This window comes from Crocodylus porosus, unplaced genomic scaffold (genome assembly GCF_001723895.1).
Source record: "Crocodylus porosus isolate Cpor-Errol unplaced genomic scaffold, CroPor_comp1, whole genome shotgun sequence".
In the NCBI taxonomy this organism is placed as follows: Eukaryota; Metazoa; Chordata; order Crocodylia; family Crocodylidae; genus Crocodylus; species Crocodylus porosus.
Window position 1 is genome coordinate 134471256 of NW_017728906.1, and position 6027 is coordinate 134477282.

The following is a 6027-nucleotide window of genomic DNA, read 5'->3' on the forward strand; positions in this document are numbered from 1 at the left end:
ATCCTTGTAGTCTACCATCCAGTATATATATATATATATATATATATATATGGTGGGACCTGCTCTGCCCTGATGTGAAACTGTGACCCTTTGAAGAGTGAAATTGTCAGAAATAATCAGATGTAATATCCAAAAAAATAAAAAAGAATATAAATATATTTTGACACATTTAAATTTACTTTCTGAAGCTCTGGGTTTAACACTACTTTTTAAGAAAGTCAGAAATCTAGAAAACAAGAAGAGACTCAATTCTTTCATCATAACCCCGTGGCCTTAAAGAAAAAGGAATCATCTGACCCTGGCCACAACTGCTCTTTGCCACCTTTAATACCTTCTTTGGCTGAACTTGGATTTCTCTGAAACTATGTGCATTTTCTCCATCTTGTACCAAACAGCTGAGGGAAGCATATTCTGCATAGCTAATTTCCTAATGGGCCAAGCCAAGATGGTGACCCTGAAAAGCTGCAGAAATAGGCTCTGATGATACCCTCCATTTCTTTTGGTTTCTGGTCCAGGTGCATCTCTCTTTGAGTTTGGGCACTTCACCCTGCAACAGAACTTAGAAGAATTTTTGTCTTATTGGGCCATTGAGTGGGGAAGTCTGTATGTGCTGGCTGGTCCAATAAGTGTGACTGTGTGAAGGACACTGGAGGATGGAGGAAGGGGTTTTGATATTTTTTATTAAGATGCAAGTTTGATGGATGAATGCTTTCATGCCCAGCCCCTTGTAGGGTTATGTACACCTTTTGTATACTTGTTATCTTTTTTATTTTTAATGTTTTATAATAAAGGTCTAAAATCTATCTTCTATCTATTATCTGTGGTTGACATGTAGATGGGATTGAAAAAAACAAGAAATATTCAGGATCAGATTCAAAGATAAGTCCATGCGAGTATTCATTAACTTAAAATGAACGTATGGAATTTTAAAAGTTGATCAGTATGAACAGGAAGCAGAAGGCCATAGTTGAAGTAGGAAAAAACAAGGAAGTAGAGTATATACTAAAGTATATTTTTCCTGCGTTAAATCTCATTCTCATCCCACTCATGGCAATTTTACACCACTTTAAAATATATGTAAAATTAGAGCGGATTTTTGTTTCCCTTTATCATCCCATTTCTGAAAATCCTGAGAGACCCAGGTTTCTTACTCTTTCTCTTTTTCTATTTCAGAACAACGTATCTCAGTAAGATATCAATTTATTTGCAGGTCTTGGAATATTTTCTCCTTACACAATAGCAAACTGGTTGGATTCTGTTCCTACATTCTGATTCAACAGCTACTTTCATCAAAATAAATGACACAAAGGAGGCAAAGAATAAAACATATTTTTCTTTATGTGCCACATGTAATTACATCTCTCTTAAGTGGCCAAATAATTGCATTTTAAATGGCACTTGTTTGTTATTCTTTTTGCCATTTCAAAATTGATTTGTATTGTTTTACTAAATAGTTGCCAGAGCCCTGGGAGGGGGAAAACTCTTGCAAGCAAACAATTCAAGTCTGTATGTTAATCTGTACCTTTAAATAAACAGCAATAATGAATGTGACTTCGGTGCCTTGCTGCATTGTACAGTGACAGTGATTAAACACTGGCACTGCAAAATGCCAGTTTTCAGCTTTTGCATTTCCAGACCCTTTAGAGCTGTGAACCTGACATTTGCAATCTTTGTAAGTCAAAAAAAATCTGGCAAATTCAGTTAAATTTAGTTCTGCCATTCAAATGGAATAAAAGTTGTCACCTGCCCCCTTTGTGATTTGATTACCCACGCATGAGTTTATTTTCCTGAAGGGAGAGCCATTAAAGGGGGCCTGATCCTGTAGCCTTCTCTCCACCGGCCAGTCTGATTGCCTTCAATTATTCATCATTAAGTGACTTCATTATTGCTGTTTATTTTAAAGCACAGATTAATGTATAGACATGAATTGTTTACTTAAGTGTTTTTCCCCTCCCAAGACTCGAACAACCATTTAGTAAAACAATGAAAATCAATTCTGAAAAGGCAAAAAGAGAATAATAAACAAGCCCTGTTTATAATGCAATTATTTGTCCTTTTAGAAGTGGTGTAATTACATGTGGTTATATTACAAAATATTTTTATTGACTTCAGCAGGACTACTCATGCGAGTGAGGACTCCAAGATCAGATCCAAACACTATGGATAGGAACAGAAGCATTTTGTAAAGAATTTGCTCTGCACAGGACATTATTATATAAGATTTAATCCTAAAATCTAAGCCACTGTGTGGATCAAGTATGGGCAAAACAAGAATTGGCACCGTCATCCTACAGCTACGTGGAGGATACTGGAATCTATACAGTATATATATATATATCACTGAGAGATGGGCAATCCCCTCTGTGTGTGAATCCTTCTCCAAAAAGAGGTGTTGCCATGGAAGGTTGGTGAAATTAGTGATTAGTGTTGCATTATACTCCATTTAGTTTCCCTATTTGTATATAGATTTTAGGAGGTTGCCACATTACCGAGCCAAAGGAGGGGATTCTGACCAGGAAGACTGAGTAATAGGAAAAGAAGTATTAGCAACATTTGAGCAAAGTAGAAGCAAAACCTTTACATAGAGGACTCCATTTTTTATGGATCATTAGGATCCGTAACATAGAGAGGCCCCATTTTTGCCTTCTGTGCTAACCTAACCCACTGTCTTTTCAGAAGATGGCTGAAGGAAGAACCTCACAGTGTTTTCTTGCTCTTCTAGCACCATCTACTAGATCTCTGCAGGACTGGTAATTTGACCCTTGGCTCATTAATTTATTAATCAAGATTGAAATTTGTTTGTATTTGGTAATATTTTCAGCACCATTTCGAAAGCAAAGTCTTTAATGATTTGGTACAGATTGCTAAATGCTAGCACACAATATTCTGTTTAAGCCCATAGGAAAACCTGAATAAAGTGTATCATTTTCCATATGTTTTCAAGAGTTACACAGCATAGGGATAGAGTAGGTTAGTCTATGATGCTGCAGCGCCATGGCGTGTAGTTGAGAAGATAGTTCACCAAAATATGAATCACCTCTCCCTGAGTATGTGAACGTTCTGTGGGGTGAACAGGATTTTTCCCTCTCTCATAATGAATGATGAGAGGTTATAGCAGGTAAAAAGTAATCAAGAGACCACCTCCAGTTCAGTTCAGAAGGACAGAATTCTATGCTCTGTCTTTAGTTAGCTAAGCATAAAGGAAATCTGTTTCATATATGAATGTATTGTGCAAGCCTGTAGCCAGTATGATACAATATAAGCAATTCCATTTAGTGCAATTTGACTATAGCTAGTACAGAATAATTGGAGTCAGTTTCTAGCATGCTTGAGTTTGAGTCAAATACAATGTGGAAAAGAACTTGATGCATTATAATATGGAAAGGAAGATAACATGAAATGATGTGAATGAAAAGCTAACATACTATATAGTACAGAAGGCAGTCTAATAGGTTATGATGAGATTAGGGGCTTAATATTCTAATGTATAGACACAAGTATAATGCCTCCTGATTAAGACAGGACACTATTAAAAGAACTATAATAACAACAGTGCTTAGATGTACTTGAACAAAGTGTAACACTAAATCCCACAACTTGTCCAAATAGAAGTGCAAGTGGAGCGACGTTTATTCTAGTTGTCTAACGTTGTACTACTGGTCCATTCTGACTCCTGTGACAGAATCCTGGGTTTTATTAATTTTCTTTCTAGAAGATTAATAAAAAATAGTTGAAACTGTTCTAACCCTTTCGATCCTGTGAGTCACGATTTCACAATTTATTATGCTACAAACATGCAAAGATTGTAGCCTCAAGACCTACCTTTTGCAAGTGGTTAAGTGTATGATTAGTTAAAGAACTACATTAGTTTACAGCAAGCATACAAACATTAACATAACAGATTGTGTGTCAAGCAAACATCTTTGGTGTTTTAAACATATTCACCTTCTGAAAACAGCAGACACATTTTACCATTTGCGACTTGTGAACGTGTTGAATTTAAGTCCATTACTTAATCAAATTTGATTATTATTTCTCTTCCTAACCCACTGTGAGGCTAACCTTGTGTACATGTGAAGAGCTCATTTATGAGTGTAAGGTAATCAGTTCTGACTACAAGTTAAAGTCATCCCTGAGCAAACAGAAAACTATTCAGCTTAGCAATAAAGTTAAATAATTATTACCAGGCTATGTGATGTGACTACAATGTGACATTGAAATGACTGTGGTGTGATTAGAATAAGAATGTTATATGTCTGTGATGTTACTAGAACAAGGCTATAAAATGTCTGTGATGCCATACTGCTGTGATATGACTAGTGTCAAGAAAAATGTGTGCATTATTAATGCATACACATAGACACACTGTATTTCAAAAGAAGAATATGTTATGCAAAATGCTCATCATTCCAATTATCTTCTTTATTAATGGCAATAGTGCATTGCACTGCAAAATGTGAAGGAATTACATATTTAATTCATTTGCAGATTTTTTTTCCCCTCAGCGTTTTGGCAGTAAGGCTATCCTTTCTTGTTGGTTCCTTGACTTCTGGTGCCGGGGCTACAGCCATCCTTCCTGTATTACATAATGAACATTTTTCTTCAACTATTATTAGATTCAGTTCCTTTTGCTGCCATTACTCGATGTCATCCAAACCAGGATCAGTTCCTTCTGTTTGTGGCATAGGAACTTTTTGAACACAAATTTAAACTGTGACACCCAGAAGAATGTTTTAGCTTTGCACATCAGGTGATTACCCAAACTGCAGTGTTCACACTACCCAGCCTCTGACACAGATGAACGTATATCACACACGGATTAGGATGTGCAGACTGCTGACCCCGACATATATAGCAATGTCTTCTCCTTAGCCTGCCTTTCTGAACATGTGCCCGTACAGAAGCCTAAGCCACTAATACAAAAGAAGCCTGTGAATTTATAATGGGCTAATGATGGCAACTTCAAACGGACATCCAGTACTTAGGTTATTGTTTAGACCTCAACAATCTTCTGTTGGCCTTACTCTTGCTGTCTGCATGCATCCAGATTTGCCGGTCTTGAGCAATAATGCAATTACTTACTGTGGCTACTTATCAGGGCATGCTAAGGCACCGGGGGATTTGCTAGGGAAGTTCAGTCAGAGACAGGCTAGGAATGGATCCTAAAAACCAAAAAAGCATTGGAAGGATGGGTTCGTGTGTGCCGTAGACGGAATATCTCCTCTTCCCACAATCTTTTAGCTCCTTCCTAGCTTAAGAAGGTGACTTTTCCTGGCACTCCTGTCATCCTTAATACTGAGGCAGGCTGAAGGCACCTATGTCATTTGCAGGCAAGGCAGAGATGAGGGAGGACAGTCAGGGATGACTACGGTGAGGAAGGAGGTCAATATTTGAGCAGGGGCGAGGGAGGAAGAAAGAGGAGGAAAACAAACCGGAACCCAAAGCCCAAGCAGAGGCCAGTTCTGAGCCCAGCCTCAGCTGCCACTTCAGGCAAGGCAAAGGGGCGCAGGAGTCAATGGGAGCCAAGACTGAGCTGGAGTCAGAGCCCTGCGAATTATAGATGAGGTGTGTATTAAACAGAGAGCCGAACCAAGCTGAGGAGTGGGGCGAGCATCACAGCAGAAGGCTCTGAGCCCCTACTACACCCCGCTCCCAGCTCGCATCACACGCACACACATGCCAGCTTGCATCACAGACACCAACCTGCATCGCACACACACACATACACACCAGCCCACATCATACACACACACGCCAGCCTGCATCACACATACACAGCAGCCCACATCACACACACACACGCCAGCTTGTATCACACACACACACACACACACACACACACACACACACACACACTCTCACTCTCTCTCTCTCTCTCTCTCTCTCTCTGCTTCTCTGAGTCCACCAAGGCTTTCAGCACCCAGGCTTTCAGCACCAGCCCACATCATACACACACACGCCAGCCTGCATCACACATACACAGCAGCCCACATCACACACACACACGCCAGCTTGTATCACACACAC